This window comes from Galeopterus variegatus, unplaced genomic scaffold (genome assembly GCF_000696425.1).
Source record: "Galeopterus variegatus unplaced genomic scaffold, G_variegatus-3.0.2 Scaffold10142, whole genome shotgun sequence".
NCBI classification, from domain to species: domain Eukaryota; kingdom Metazoa; phylum Chordata; class Mammalia; order Dermoptera; family Cynocephalidae; genus Galeopterus; species Galeopterus variegatus.
Genome location: NW_007736253.1, coordinates 32,121 through 47,763, shown reverse-complemented (window position 1 = coordinate 47,763; position 15,643 = coordinate 32,121). Strand labels below are relative to the sequence as shown.

Genomic DNA, 15,643 nt, shown 5'->3' with positions numbered 1-15,643 from the left:
TTTTCAAAGATGATTTGTCTGGTGCTAACACAGGGGTGTTAAAGTCCCTAAGTATTATTATATTGGGGTCTACTTCTCCCTTTATATCCAATAAAATGTGCTTTATATATCTTGTTGCTCCAAAGTTGCATGCATATATATATTTAAAGTGGTTTTATCCTCTTGTTGGGTTGACCACTTTAACATTGTATATGACCTTCTTTGTCTTTTTTACAGTTTTTTATTTCCTTTTTTTGTCTTTTTTACTGACCAGTAACGGGATCGCAACCCTCGGTGTCGCGCCCATACTGGGGACCGGCAACGGGTTCGCAACCCTCGGTGTTGTGCCTGCACCGCGCTCAGCCAGTGAGCGGGAACCGGTCTCCACATGGGATCTGAACCCTCGGCGGGAGCGCCACTGCGCTCCCAAGTGGCACACTCTCTGGTGCACCACTGGGCTGGCCCCTTTTTTACAGTTTTTGACTTAAAGTCTATTTTATCTGAAATAGGTATAGCTAGTTCTTCTTGCTTTTGGTTTCTATTTGCATGAAGTATGCTTTTCCATCCCTTCACTTTCAGACTATGTGTTTCTTTACAGGTGAAGTGAGTTTCCTGAAGGCAGCATATAGCTGAATCTTCGTTTTTAACCATTATACCAGTCTATATGTTTTAATGTGGGAATTTAGTCCACTTACATTCAATGTTACTATTGATAGGTAAGGACTTACTCCTGCCATTTTATTGGGAGTTTTCTGGTTGTTTTGTCTGTCTTCTGTTTCTTTTGAAATCTCTTAGTGTTTGTCATTGCAGTTTGGTGTTTTTCTGCAATAATATTTGTTTTCATTTTCTTTCCCTATTTTGCACCTGCTTTAACACTGACTTTTATCATTTTGAATGTTTTCTTGATGGTGGTTATATTCCTTTTCCTTCCAGATGTAGGACTTCCTTGAGCATCTCTTTTAAGGATTGTCTGCAGTGATGAATTTCCTCAGTTTTTACTTGTCTAAGAAAGACTTTATTTCTCCTTCACATATAGTCTTCTTGGCTGACAATTTTTTTCTTTCAGAACCTTGAATGTATCATCCCATTGTCTTCTGGCCTGTAAGGTTTGTCCTGAGAAATCTTCTGTTAGTCTAATAGGGATTTCCTTATATGTGACCTAACACTCTTCTCTTGCTCTTTTTAGAATTCTCTCTTTGTCTTTGACTTTTGACATTTTGACTATGATGTGTGATAAAACTTGGGTATGTTGTCCTGCCCAAGCTCATGTTGAAATCTGATCTCTAGCTTGGTGGTGCTGGGAGGTGTTTTGGTCACGGGCATGGATCCCTCATGAATAGGTTAATGCCCTCCCTGGGTAGGGTAGTGAGTGAATTCTCACTCTATTACTTCCTGCAAGAGCTAGTTCTTTAATGGCCCCTTGAACCTCACACCCCTCTCTCTCTCTTTTTTCTTCTCACCATGTGATCTTGCACCCACTGGCTGCCTGCCACTTTGGGCCATGAGTAGAAGCAGTCTGAGGCTGGCACTAGATGCAGCTGTCCCAGAATTATGAGCCAAATAAATCTCATTTCTTTATAAATTACCCGGTGTTAGGTATTCTGTTAGAGTGAAACAAGAGGGAAGCACCAGCAGCTGCAGCAGGGACCCACCAAGGTTATCCAAAACACATGTGTCTCTGGTGGCCCCACCCCCCTTAGACCCAGAGGGAAGCATCAGCAGCCACAGCAGGCTCCACCAAGGTGAGCTGAGACCTAAGCAGTGCCAGGGGCTCATTCTATAGCCACAGATTCTGGAACAGGACCCAAGGAGGTGTAAGATAGCCACTACCACATCTACTGTCATGCAAGAAAAATTGACCAACACAGTAGCAGCCAGGGCCACTATACAGGTAACTTACTGCTCCCTCGACTACACTGATATAAGAAGAGTCACAAGTAAAGCCTGCAAATAGAGGAAGAAATCTTTATCCTCATAGCCAACCTCATAGTAATAGAAGAAGCAAGTCCTCTGTCAGATGACCAAACATCAATGAAAAAATACTAGAACTACAAATAAGCAAGAAGATATGACACCACCAAAGGAATATAGAAATGCTCAAATTTCAGACTCCATGTAACAATGCATCCTTGAAATGCCTTAAAAAAGAATTCTGAGCAATGATCTTAAGAAAACTCAAAGAATTAAAAGAAGACTCAATTAGAGAACACAATGAAACAAGAAAAAATATCCAGAATATGAAGAAGGAAATTTACAGACATTAATACCTTAAAAAAGAGTATAGCAGAACTCGTAGAAAAGAAAGCTTCACTCAGTGAAATAAAAAACACAAAAGAGAGCTTTAGCAGCAGGGTAGAGCAAGCAAAAGAAAGAAATTCAGATCTCAAAGATGGTCTTTTCAAAATAACCAAGGCAGGCAAAAAAAAAAAAAAAGGAAAAAAGAATTTAAAATAATGAGGAAAACCTAGAGAAATAGCAAACAACCTCAAGTTCTCTAACTTCTGAATTGTGGGTATTCCAGAAAGGAAAGAGAAAGGAAAAGGTATTGAAAACCTATTCAAGGAAATAGTAACAGAAAACTTATCAGATGCATGGAGAGATACAGACCATCAGATACAGGAAGCTCAAAGGTCCCCAAACAGACTCAATACAAAAAGATCCTCCCCAAGACACATTATAGTTAAATTTGCAAAGCTCAAAGACAAAGAGAATTCTAAAAGCAGCAAAAGTATCAAGTCACCTATAGGGGTGCCCCCTTCAGACTAACAGCAGACTTCTCAACTGAAACCTTACAGGCCAGAAGAAAGTGGAATGATATATTCAAAATACTAAAAGAAAGAAATTGCCAGCTAAGAATTCTTTACCCAGCAAGGCTCTCCTTAAGAAATGAGGGAGAAATAATATATTTCCCAGACAAACAAAATTTGTGGGAGTTCACCACTGCATGACCAGCCCTGCAACAAATTCTTAAGGGAGTCCCTCATCTGGAATCTGAATAGTGATGACCACTATCACAAATACACAAGAAAGTGCAAAGCTCACCATTAAAACAAAAATGCCAGCGAGAAGGAGAAAGAAGCTAAATCATGCCACCTTAAATTTCCAACTAACTTTGAAGGAGAGAAATAAAAGTGGAAATAATGATCAAAAGGTATTTAAACCATCTAAAAAAGATGCTATTAAAGGACAGGAATTAAACAATACTTGTCAGTAACTACCCTAAATGTGAATAGATTAAACTCCCCATTCAAAATACACAGACTGATTGAATTAAAAAGCTAGACCTAAGTATATGCTGCCTTCAAGAGGCCCACCTCACCTGTAGAGACACACATAGACTAGAAGTGAAGGGATGAAAAGAGATATACCATGCAAATGGAAACCAAAAATGGGCAGCGGTACCTATTCTTATATTGGACAAAATAGACTTTAAACCAAAAAACATAAAAAGAGACAAAGAAGGCCACTGTATAATGATACAAGGATCTATCCAGCTAGAAGACATATCATAAATATATATGCACCCAATTCTGGAGCACCTAGATATTTAAAACAAACACTCTTACACTTAAAGAAAGAAATAGACCCTAATACATTAATAGTGGGTGATCTGAACACCCCTCTCTCAGTATGAGACAGATCTTCCAGGCAAGGAATCAACAAAGAGACATTGGACTTAATCTATACCTTAGACCAACTGGGCCTGGCAGATACATACAGAACATTCACCCAACAGCTGAAGAATACACTTTCTTCTCATCAGCTCATAGAACATTCTCCAGGATAGACCACATATTAGGTCACAAATCTAGTCTCAGAAAATTTTTAAAAAATTGAACACATTCCAAGTATCTTTTCAGATCACAATGGACTAAAACTGGAAATTAATAACAAGCAAAACTCTGTAAACTATACAGATACATGGAAACAAAACAATAGGCTTCTGAATGACCTATGGGTCCAAGAAGAAATTAAACAGGAAATCAAAAAAAAATTATTGAAACTAATGAAAATAAAGATACCAAAACCTGTGGGATACTGTAAAAGTAGTACTAAGAGGCAAATTTATTGCAATAAATGCTTACATCAAAAGAATGGAAAGACTTCAAATAAACAACCTAACACTATGCCTCAAAGAACTTGAAAAACAATGACAATCCAAACCTAAAGGTAGTAGACACAAAGAAATAATGAAGATCAGAGTAGAACTAAATGAAATAGAGACCCAAAAAACAATAGAAAAGATCAACAGAACAAAAAGTTGGTTTTTTGAGAAGCTAAATAAAATGACAAACCATTAGCTAGGTTAACAACAATGACAAAAAAATTTTTAAAAAAAGAGAGAAGATCCAAATAACAAAAGTCAGAAATAAAAACGGAGACATTACAACTGATACCACAGAAATATGAAGAATCATTAGAGATTATTATAAACAACTGTATGACAACAAATATGAAAATCTGGAAGATATGGATAAGTTTCTAGACACATACAAACTACCCAGACTGAACCAAGAGAGATAGAAAACCTGAACAGACCAATACCAAGCAATGAGATTGAAGTGGTAATCAGCAATTTACCAATGAAGAAAAGCCCAGGTCCACATGGCTTTACGGCTGAATTCTACCAAACTTTTAAAAAGGATATAATACCAATTCCTCAAAATATTCCAAAAAATTGAAACAGAAGCTACTCTCTCAAACTTATTCTAGGAGGCCAACATAACTCTGATACCAAAACCAGATAAAGACACAACTAAAAAAAAGAAAATTATGGGCCAATATCCTTAATGAACATAGATGCAAAAACCCTCAACAAAATATTAGCAATCAGAATACAGCAACACATTAAAAATATTATACAGCATGATCAAGTGTTATTCATCCCCAGGATGCAAGGATGGTACAACATACGAACGTCAATAAATGTGATACATCACATCAATAAATTCAAAGACAAAGATCATATGATTATCTCAATAGATGCTGATAAAGCATTTGACAAAATTCAACATCCCTTCATGATAAAGACTCTCAACAATTTTGGTAGAGAAGGAAAGTATCTCAGCACAATAAAAACCATCTATGACAAGCCCACCGCCAGTATCATTCTGAATTGGGAAAAACTGAAGGCTTTTCCCTTAAGGACAGGAACGAGACAAGGATGCCCACTCTCACCACTTCTATTTAACATAGTACTGGAGGTTCTAGCCAGAGCAATCAGGCAAGAGAAAGAAAGGGAATCCAGATTGGAAAAGATGAAGTCATACTCTCTAATTGCAGATGACATGATACTTTATATAGAGCAAGCTAAAGGCTCTATCAAAAAACACCTAGAGCTGGTTAATAACCTCAGTAAAGTTGCAGGATACAAAATAAAAGCCCCCAAATCAGTTGCATTTATATACTCAATGAACTAACAGAAAGAGAAATAAAGAAAATCTATTTACAATTGTCATAAAAAAATAAAATACCTAGGCATCAATTTAACCAAGGAGGTGAAAGATCTCTACAATGAGAACTACAAACCACTACTGAAATTAAGGAAGACACAAAAAGATGGAAATATATTCCATGCTCTTGGGTTGGAAGAATTAATATTGTGAAAATGTCTATGCTACCCAAAACAATCTACAGATTCAATGCAATCCCCATCAAAATACCAATGACATTCTTCACAGAAATGGAAAAAAAAATCTTAACTTTCATGTGGAACAACAAAAGACTGCAAGTAGCCAAAGCAATCCTGAGCAAAAATAAATAAATAAAGCCAGAGGCATAACACTACCTGTCTTCAAATTATACTACAAAACTATTGTAACCAAAATAGCATGGTACTGGCATAAAAATAGACACTCTGACCAGTGGAGCAGAATTGAGAACCCAGAAATCACCCCTCAGGCTTACAGCCATCTGATATTAGACAAGGCAACAAAATCTACATTGGGGAAAAGACTGCCTCTTCAACAAGTGGTGCTGGGAAAATTGGTTATCCACATGCACAAGACTGAAACTAGTATTCACCTCTCACCATGTACTAAAATCAACTCAAAATGGATTAAAGACAATGAATAGAAAAATGTCCTTTATTTATACATGTGTAAGAGAAAAATTCCTGGAATTGAGATAAAAAGCTAATTTCTAAAAGAAATCACAGTGAATCAGCCAACTTCTCAATTTAAAAAAACTAAATAAAAATGGGTAATATTACTCAGAGCTGGGTTTAGTTTTGTTCTCTGGTGCCGTCCTTTCAGCACGGTAAATTATGAAAGAAATTCGGATCTATAGCTCTTCTCAAATCTGGTTCAACAGTACTTCAACCTAACAGTGCCCTCTTCTGGTTCCATGATTTACATTCATCTGGTTCACTGATGTTGAAAATAAGCTTAACTTAGAGAAGACCATGGGAAAAAGTAATTTTGAAATCTGGAAGGAAAAACATTTTAGTTCTCTTTTCAAATATAACAAAAACGAACAAACAAAAATCCAGTTGCAAGTATAATGGTGGCTTCCAGGGGCTGGGGGGAAAATGGGGAGTTGAACAGGTATTAAAAAATTCTGGAGATTTGGTTGTACAACAATGTAAACAAACTTAACACTACTGAACTGTACACTTTAAATTGGTGAAGATGGTAAAGATTATGATATGCATATTTTACCACAATTAAAGTAAATGAATAAATAAATCCAGTTGCAGTATAAATAGTCCAGGTTGATGGCAGCAGCTCTAAGTTGGAACTGTTTTCACCCTAAGTCAAATGTTTACCATAAAACAAACACACCTGGATTTGTTATCATTTTTAATTCCCGTCATTCTACTAAAATAGGCACATATTTATTTTAATTTACTAAAACTATAGCTATAGAGCTCAACTTCAATTTTTACTCTTAATTTCTTTAGTCTTGCAGATTTGGAGACTATAAAGCTACACAACTATGCCAGTTGTACAGACTGGGTCACAAACTCCTCACATGCCAGGCTGGCTCACCAGACCTCACACGCAAGTCCATGCTAGGTAATTGGGAAAGATCCCAGGAGCCATTGGCAGATGACACGAGCTCAGTCCTCAGCAACAGTAGCAGCAACTTAGAGGTCCAGCAGCTTACAGGTCCAGTGGTGGTGGCAGCCTCACAGAGGGTCCCAGAGACACTGGCAGCAATAGCTTGCAGTAACAGCCTCCCCATGCCCCCCCCAGGGGCATCTCGGGGATGGGGGGCCCTGTGGATCAAAGCCATTCATTCTTTATACTTAAGTCATAACCCAGGACACCTGGGTGCACATGTGCAATTACATTAGATAATAATGAAGGAACACTTGGGCACACACGCATATTTACATCAAATGTTCAGCAAGATTCTGAACATCTGAGGAGCCCTGACCACTTTCCTATATTTTCCCAACAATCCACCCCTTTGGGGTCCCTTGCTGCACAATCTACATGTTCAGAATCTTCCACAATGTTCCCTTAGCAGCAATAACTGACCCTTGCATTCACATATTACACATTCCATCTTGGCCATCCCAAAAGTCTTTAGCTTGCTACAGCATCAACTCAAAAGTGCAAAGTGCAAAGTCTCATCTGAGACTAAATGCAAAATTCCTTTCAGCTGTGTACCTTCAAAAATCAAAACCAAATTTATCTGCTTCCAAGATATAGTGGGACAGATATTGGGTACACATTCCCATTCCAGAAGGGAGGAATAGAAAGGAAAAACAGGCCCTAGACAAATCCAAAACACAATGCTGCAATCATTAAGCACACTGGGGCATCTAGGCACCCAAAGCATTGGACAGGCTTGCTCCTACAGCTCTGCCAGGTGCAACCCATTGAGGTCCCCTGGTGCCTGCAGCTTTTCCAGGGCAGTATTGCACATTGCCAGCAACCCCACAGTTCTGGGCTCATGATGGCAGTCCTACTGTCCTGGCTCCACTACACATTTCCCCAGTGTGGGCTCTCAGTGGAAACTCCAACCCTACTTTTATGCTCCACGTTGCTCTGTAGATGACCTCTGCAGTGGCTCCACCCCTGCAGCAGGTCTCCACCTGAGGACCCCAGCTTTTTCATATATCTTCCAAAATCTGGGTGGAGGCCACCAGGCCTCCACTGCTCTCGAGTTTTGCCAGCCTGCAAACTTAACACAACATGAACACCTCCAAGGTTTCTGGCTTGTGCTCTGTGGAGCTCCTGCACAAACCATACTTGGGGCCACCCAAGGCAGGGTTGCTCCAGCCAGAGTGGCTGGGATGCAGGGAGCAGTTTCCCTAGGGCACCAGCACTCCACAGAATCTCAGTTCTCCTAGGCCTCTGTGATGGGAGGGGTGCTGTCCCTAACTTCTGAGATGCCCTTAGGGCCTTTCTCATTGTCTTGGCTATTAGCATCTAGCTGCCCCATCCCTGGCTCCTGAATTACTTGAAACAGCTCAGCTTACAATGGCTATTCACTCACAGTCTCAGGCAGTTCTGCAGCCTTCGCCCACACAGTTTGAACAACTGCACTTTCCCAGTCTGTCAAGGAGTAGCTGCCCTGCACCTGTGCATATCTGTGGCTATTCTGTAACTACTGCCACAGAGATAGGTGTGTAATAATGGAGACTAACTTTTCCACCTTTTCACCAGGTGAAAACATACTTGAAATTCTGCAGGGGCACCTGTCCTCGGGTCATCTAGCCATCTGCATGTGGAACTCTTTTCTCAGGTTTATATGGCACCCATCAAGCCATCGGTTTTAAGTGGCACCCTCCAAGCCATTTGCCTTCGGACAAACACAATATGCATTTACTATATCATCTCTAGAGCATGTTACACCATCCACCCGTAGGTCTCATAACTGCAGCAGCCAGGGGCTCTTCCTGTTTCTGCCACTTTAGTGTTTCCCCAAGCCCACCCATTCGACCTGGGTATATGGGACATAGGTAGTGAACTGGGTCGCAGCCAGTGGGTTGCCTACCAGTCTGCCCAGTACCATAGGCTGCCCATGCTTCACTATCTGATGAGCAGGTCATTCTAGGGGGCACACAGTCTCCTCCAACTCACCATCGGGTTCATCTCCATCTTTGTCGTTGGAAGCAGGGATGACCTGCTGCTGTACTTCAGCCTTCAGGACATGTACTCACACTTCCAACCTGTCTGCTTTCTGCTGTAAGTCTCAAAACTGTGCTGCTTCATGGGGTTTCTGGTCCACATTGGCTTGCAGTACAGCGAACAACAGCCATACCCCGTTCAACAGGAAAGTGGCCACTAGGCACCACATACCCAAGGGTAGCCACATTTCCTCCCCCTCCCAAGGGGATTTCTGCTTCTTTACCTGCTTGGCATCCTACCCATGATGCCAATTGCCGGGCTCTTTTATCTGCCCGGAATCCTGCCATGACTACAGCAATTGCTGGGCTCTTTTTCCTGCCTGGAATCCTGCCATGACTATGCCAATTGCACAGACTGGGTCACAAGCCCCTCACATGCCAGGCTGGCTCACCAGACCTTTCACACGCAGGTCCAAGCTAGGTAATTGGGAAAGGTCCCAGGAGCCGTTGGCAGATGACACGAATTTAGTCCTCAGCAACGGCAGCAGCAGCTTATACGTCCAGCAGCGTACAGGTCCAGCAGTGGCGGCGGCCTCACAGAGGGTTCCGGGGACACTGGCAGCAACAGCTTGCAATAACAGCCTCCAGCAGCAGTAGCAGCCTCCCCACGGTCCCCCGGAGGCATCTCGGGGGTGGGGGGCCCTGCGGATCAGAGCCACTCATCCTTTATACTTAAGTCATAACCCAGGACACCTGGGTGCACATGTGACAATAATGAAGGAACACCTGGGCGCACGTGCATATTTACATCAAATGCTCGGCAAGATTCTGAACATCTGAGGGGCCCTGACCATTTTCTTATATTTTCCCAAGAGAGATCCATGTAAAAGGGCTGTGAAAATGTTACTTCGTTTACTTTGAGAAATAATAAAGTATTATTCAATTTCAAGAAAATATAGACTCCAAGATTTGAAACGTATAACAGAGTGAAGGGCATAGCATTCACTGAGATGAAGAAGACTAGGAAAGGAGTAAGTTTGGAGGATTAAGGATAGTCCAATGGTTCTCAAGTAGGGACAATTTTGGCTCCCAGGAAACATTTGGCAATGTCTGGAGATATTTTTGGTTATCACAACTGCGGTGGGGGTGGGGAGAGCTACTGGCATATAGTGAGTAGAGACCTAGTTTAGGATACTGCTAAACATCTTACAATACACATGACAGGCCACCACCACAAAGAGTGATCTTGCCTCAAACATAAAAGCACCAAGGTTGAGAAACCCTAGGTTAGAGTTCTTCTCCCTGACTTGGGTGACTCTTTCATAGTCTTTGCAGCAGACATCTCTTCTTCAATCTCTAATTACTCACAATTCTGTTTTTAGCCCAATTCTCCTTTCTCTACATTTTATCCTGGGGATATCATCCATGCCCATGACTTCAACTGTCACCTCTGTGTTGCTGACTCTCACATAAGTACATCTAATCCCAACTGCTCTTCTAGCTCTAAAGCATTATCTCTCTCAATATCCCCTCACATCTATTAATGAAGCTACTGCTACACCTGAATTTCCTGTCTTTATTAGTATCTGGTACAAAAACTACAGGGTCGTTTATTTCCCAAACATTTACTGAGTATCTACTTTGTATAAAGGGCTGACTTGGGTATTTGGATGAAGATACTGACGGTGGAGATGAGAGGCAGTTATGGTAGTAACTGCTTTAAATGTATTAGCCCTGATTATGGCAACAGTTTTGCGAGGAAGAAATTATTATGTCCTGTAAGCCAAAGTTCCAAGAGTTTAATTAATTACTTAAAGATCACAGACCTTGTAAATAGCAAAGTTTATTACCAAGAAGCTCTATTTTGACATTGAACTGTCTACATTAAAAAACACTGAGGATAGTACTGAAGAAGTGTGATCTACTGAGTCCGGAGACAAAGGGGCATGGGTGTGAAGGCTATTTAAATGATGAAGGTCTGAGAAGTTCCAGAAGCCTTTTCTTCTAAGACACATTGCACCTTCTTCTGGTTAGTTACCATATATATTAGAATATAACGTACCAGCGATAGTAAGGTGAGTCACTATTTTCTACTTCTAAGAAAGTAAATAAGTTGCCAATTAAAGTTTGGCATGCCATCAGTTGTCAGGTTTCAGAGATTTCCCAGATGTTGAAATGTGAAAAAATATATAGTAAGCCTTCAAAAATTACAAATTTGTTAAAATATGAAGAAAAAAGTAAGCTTAGATTCTATGACTGTATTTTCCACATTCGATTCCCATGGGCTGTGCTAGTGTGCTAGTAGTCTACACTATAGTCAGTTTACATGTTTGTATATTGTTATTTATTTACTTATTTATTGCTTTTTAAATCGTCGTAGCTAGTTTCATAGCTTTGTGATGTGCATCTGCAACTGGATTGTAAAGCTCTTCAATAATTTCTTTAGTTACCTTCCCTTCCCCCTCCCGCCCCCCACCCCGGGCCCCGCAACCCTCCCACACATATATCCATAAACCATACAGAGTTTACCACTTAGAGGCAAACTTGAATTTCTTCTAATCTTAAAATTGCATTGGGGAGGGGCGGAGATGGAAATACATTATATTAAATATACTCGTTTTTAAAGACCCATCCTTGCAGAAATGTTCAGACGGGGTATGGGATGGAGCCGAGAGGTTGGAGGCAGAGAAGGGATATATTTCCTGTCTCAGGATACAGGAAGTACGGTAAGAGAGAAACCTGGAGGAAGCCAGGCTGTGCCTGTAAAGAACCCGCCGCCATCACGGATCTGTCTTCCTTGCCAGGGCCCACTGAAGAAAACTAACGCTCGGGTCCCATAATCCTTGTGGGAGACCAACCTTGTGCCTCCGGGAGATCCACGCTCCCACCTGCAAACAAACGGGAAGCCAAGATTCCAAAAAAGCGCTGTCTCCTTGCTCCGAGGTGAGGTGAGATTATCCAGAAGGCACTCCCAGTGGAGGTAGTATCATTCTCCGCTCCTCACCTCCTCCTACGTCAGCTGGCCTGAAGTCTCACCCGCCTCCTCCCCCGAAGAAGTAGTATATTTCTCCCACCCTAAACCAGGTCAGATTCTTTCTTTCTCATCTAGGACATCCAGGCTCTCTGAAACTTAATTATGCATTTTCCCAGTTCTTTCACCCCTTTTCCCTTTTCTTTCCACGATTTCAAAATAGAAGCACATGCAGGCATTCAACAGTTCTTTCACAAAATATGCTTGGATGAAATGATGGATATTTAATGACAGTAAGTAATTATTTTAAATATTTTAGATGCGATCGCTGTGGTTATTTTTTTGAGAAATAGGCTTGAATCTTGGTTTTCTTGAGAGTAATTCAGTGGGGGCAAGGTGCAGGGGAGAATAAATGAAATGTTTATGAGTTGATAAATTAAAGCTGGATGACGTATATGTGGGGATTTATTATACTGTTCTCTCTACTTTTGCATATATTTAAAATTTTTCCATTTAAAAAATGCCTGGTTTAAGACCAGTAACTAGAATGCTTTGAAGGCCTAAGGCCTATACCCAGCACTGTGCTAACAGGGGATTGTAAGATGAGCCTTCAAAACTGTGTCCTCCTATAAGGGGAGAGAGTTTATTAAGTTAAAAAAAAGTTACAGTATGATGGTCAAACCCAAGTGCCATAATGTTTGCTTGTTCAAGGTATTCAGGAAGCACGGAAGATGGACCACATCACTCTGCCTGGTAGTAATCATGAGCCATCAAAGAGAAAGGGAAAACATGAGGTGGGCCTTAAAGGGTGAGTGATATCTGCTATGTGGAGGGGGAGGGAATGCTTTTCAGGCCTGGGATTTCCAGAACAAAAGCCCCAAGACAGGCTTGTTCTAGGAACAGCTTGTCTATAATTTTGAATCTATGAGAAGGACTGAGTGTTGCAGAGTCTCAAATGTTATGCTAAGGAGTATGCAGTTTATTCCATAAGTAGTAGCAACCATAGAAGATTTTCAAGCAAGTGATATTATTTGTATTTTAGGTGTCCATTTCATACTCTCAGAGAAGCAATTTCCTAGTCAGGTGAGCTTTACAGAATGCAAAAAAATTAAACCAAAGCTGACCCAAGTTTCGTAGATCTTTGTAATCTGAGGAAAGATGCCTCCTTTCTTCATTCATGCTAATAGACTTTTATGGAGCCCTTGCAAGGGGTAGGCACTGTGCTGGGAGCTGTAAGGGATGGATTACCAAGGCATAGTGCCTGTTACACAGTAGGAGTGAAGCAGATATTTGAATAAATAAGTCAATGAATGATGGGATAACACTGGCAACCAAGGAGGAACTGGACATCAGGTTTGGTGGTAGTGCATAGAAAAAGAGTTGGCTCTGTTTCACTTGAAAGCATCTCCCTGTCATTCCATACATCTTTATACTTGTCTTTACCTCTATCCAAAAGGGTAGTGGGGTAGGAAGGTGTGGGGCATAGGGAGAGCAATGCTCGGATAGAAAACAAAGGAGGTTGTATAAAGCAAATGTGCAAAATCTATGTAATTTCCCCCCAGTGACTCAAATCACTGAAAATTGTAATAATTGCCAATATTTACTGAAGACATTTTATGTGCCAGATGCTGTTCTGAAGGGCTTTGCATGTTTTAATTTAACCACAACTACTCTACTAGAGAGGTTTGTATAGGCCAAGGGAAGTTGTATAACTTGCCACAAATTATATGGTACCAAGTGGCTGAGCTGGGCTTTGAACCCAAAACATTTGGTTCCAGAGTCTATGCTCTAAACTACCATGCAATACACCCCTTCTAATACTGGGTTTTTTTTAAATTTTTATTTACAGGAATATATTTACAGGAATATATCATTGAAATGGGGGCAGGGTGGAGCATAAGGATTTGAGGAGGCAAGGGGAAAAAGAAGGACAGTAACAGAAGAAATTATTTCACCTTATTTTACTATTTTTCAGTCTTTGAGGGATTGCAGTATGAGTCCATTTCCGTGGTGCATTGGTAAAGTCGTTTACCCAATGAAGACAAAGAAGTTTATTTACCCTGCTTTTCTGATATCCTGCACCTGGAAGTTGTGATTTTTAAGGTAATCTCTTTACCAAAAATTTATTAAAAGGAGGAAGAATAAGAGTTTAGTTTGACACATTAAAAATAACTTGCCAAACAAAAAACAAAAAGCTAGTACCAAATTATAAAATTTAAACCATTATATTATATGAAACCATATATACCATATAATAATAATGTAATCCGCAGGATGTTTTGTTAGATTCACTCCTAATTTCCTTATAGTTTCTATTGTTACCATGAAGTATGTATTTTTAACTACATTTTCTAATTGTAGTAAATGTATATTTTTAACTGCATTTTGTAATTGCTGATTAATGGGAAGATGATTTATATTTTTTATATTGATTTTATGCTGCAGCCTTTCTGAATTCTATTTGTTTTAATAATTTATACATTCTTTTGGATTGTCTATTAATTTATTATATGAGGATATTTCAAAAAGTTCATGGAAAAATGGAATTAAGATACTACGAATCTTTCCATTAACTTTTTGAAGACTTCTCATATTGTAAATAATGGCAGTTTCTTCCTTTCGATAATTTTTTTTTTAGCTTGTCTTACTGTGCTAGCTAGGATTTTCAGTACAAGGAGAAATAATAGCAAAGGTAGAGGGTTTCCTTGTCTTGCTTCTGAATTCTACAAAAGTTCCATCTTTTTTAGCAGATTTTTCTTTTTCAGGTGAAGGAAGTTCCTTTCTATTTCTAGTTTGTGGAGAGTTTATATTATGAATAGGTATAAAGTTTTTTCACCAAATGGTTTGTCTGTATCTACTACCATGCTTATGTGCTTTTTCCCCATTAATATGACAGTATGACATTATGATAAAAGTTGTAATAATCAATTTTCTAATGTATTTCCTGCTTTTGGTTTCATCAAGTCTCACTATTGAATATTTTGTTTCCTATTTTAATAAGTTTTGCTTTTGTCTATATATTTTTCTTTCTTTTACTTTCTTTTTGTTTGCTTTTTTCTGATTTATTGAGTTGGATCATTAGCTTATTAATTTTCAATATTCTTTTCTAAAATAAGAACGTAGGACTATAAATTTTCTTCTACCACTTTAGAAGAATTTTCTATATGTAGTATTTTTATTCAACATTTATTATTTTCTAATTTCTCTTATGATTTCTTTTTTGACCCATGAGTTCTTTATTATTTTTTAAATTTCCAAACATATAGGCCTCCTTTTTTGAAAAATTACATTATGAAATTATTAGTACAATTGTAGTGAAACTTTATCTTTTTTTCTGCTTTAAAAAAATTTTTTTTTAATCTTTCTGGTGACAGGACAAAATTATACACTGGCTGCTCTTCCCAATAGAGTTTGGCAATAAAAAACTTTTTCTTTTATTAATACATAGAAAAGGGTTGATTCTTATATTCATTAATGGTCTTATTGTTTATTTTTATACTTGTGTTTTTAAACATTTTATTTTGATTTAATTTCTTTTTTTTTTCTAAGCAAAGAATACTTTATTATTTGTTGCTTATATAGCTTTTATATCTCTTTGTCTCTTTTTTTATTTTTTTTCTATTTTGTCAATATACAATGTAGTTAGTTATTGTGTCCCATCACCAAAACCT

At 39.1% G+C, this 15,643-nt stretch overlaps 1 long non-coding RNA gene across 2 annotated transcripts in view; it reads left to right on the top strand.

The window, feature by feature from the left end:
- The first annotated feature begins 11,779 nt into the window (after nt 1–11,779).
- Nucleotides 11,780–15,643, top strand: part of LOC103609824 — an 8,531-nt gene continuing 4,667 nt past the window's right edge. The window contains exons 1-4 of one of the 2 annotated variants that reach the window (XR_552166.1): nt 11,780–12,085; nt 12,196–12,265; nt 12,684–12,780; nt 13,948–14,075. This is a non-coding gene — a long non-coding RNA (uncharacterized LOC103609824). The remainder of the gene's footprint in view (nt 12,086–12,195; nt 12,266–12,683; nt 12,781–13,947; nt 14,076–15,643) is intronic. The other variant, XR_552167.1, reaches the window with a different exon arrangement.